We start from the raw sequence: 1,426 nt of genomic DNA, 5'->3' as shown, positions 1-1,426 counted from the left end.
AAACCGAAATATATATAATTTTAAAAATAGAAGAAATGAAGAGTCCAATCGTGGGCGCCCACGCGCACCCGTCGTGAGCGACGGCGAAGGCCCTGCTCAGTAGCAGCGGCGGAGCAGGCGGATTTTCTCCTGCTCAAGGGCTCCGTCAACGACCAGCTGGAGCACCTCGGGATTCTTATGGTAAACAATATGGAGAACAGCAGCCTGCATCACTAGACATCTCTGTTCCGCTGAGAGTAATGCAGACTTTATACAATGATACAGCACAACAATGATGGAGACTGTAGTATGTCATATCATCGATATCCCAGATTCGGTTTACATTGTTACTATTGCAAGACTCGAGATGTAGTAACATTTAAATAGAAGTCAATGACGAGTATAGATGGTCCCCCCGCACACACGACACGGAGGCTGATCGTATGTGGCGGAGTCACTATGCTTTCATCTTTCATTGTTTCACTTCCTCATAACATGACTTCCTTTTGCTCCTTGAGGCCGAATTTTAGGTTTGAACAGCGTAGCAGATGACAGGCATCTCGTCCGGCAACGCCCACAGCGCACCCGTCGTGTACGGCCAGCAGGTCACGCTTCGCTCCACGATGAGCTGCGGAAGCCCAGGCTGGGCATGTTTCACCTCAAGGTCCTCCAGTTCAGGAAAGTCGGTGCCGGCGCTCCCTGCCCACTGCCTTGGCACGACCAGCAGCCGCGGAGCTTGTCGCCGTAGCTTGATTGCCACGCAGAAGCGTACAACGCTCACTTCTGCCACGAGCAGAGCTCGAGGGCTGCCGCGACTGGAAGCAACTAATCTCGCTCCGACAACCTACAGGTAGACAGTTGTTCATGGCGCAGCAGCGTCCCAATTCAGACGGCTAATGACGTGCCCGGGCTTCGGTGCCATGCACACGCTGGCTGCTTTATTCTGTTGACAAGCCTGCTTGCTCAGCTGCCTGTTGTCACTGCCTCGCATGGTCATGTTTGCCCGTGTGCGCGGCCGACCTGCTGGGCGCAGTTCCTACGGACAGGAGACGATCCTGCTCCCACACGCTCACGAGGTGCTGTACTCTCGTGATGCCAGGGAGCGCGATTTGGAGAAATCCTCGTCGTCCTTTTTCAGTGGCGCGAACGCTCAGTCTCGACAGTTTTGCATCCACTCTGTAGCCTCTCGTAGATCGAGGTCGGTCGCGAAGCGCTGCTGCTTGGCGCCACGTCCGCGGAGCAGCGTTGCATCCGTCCATGCCGTACTTGTGGATCACGAGCAGAAGAGTCCCGCGTTTCGTCTCCTGAAGTACCTCGGACTGAGTACGAGCTTAGGATCGAATCGGACTTCGAAAGTTTTCTACGCGCAATATAAATTTAACGCCTAATCGTGTTCTTTGTTCAGTGCCATTGCTAAAGTGTCTTCCTTGTTACATCGCTTATCTTG

The sequence above is a fragment of the Penaeus monodon genome, chromosome 23 (assembly GCF_015228065.2).
Source record: "Penaeus monodon isolate SGIC_2016 chromosome 23, NSTDA_Pmon_1, whole genome shotgun sequence".
Classification (NCBI taxonomy): Eukaryota; Metazoa; Arthropoda; class Malacostraca; order Decapoda; family Penaeidae; genus Penaeus; species Penaeus monodon.
This window is presented reverse-complemented; position numbering follows the sequence as displayed.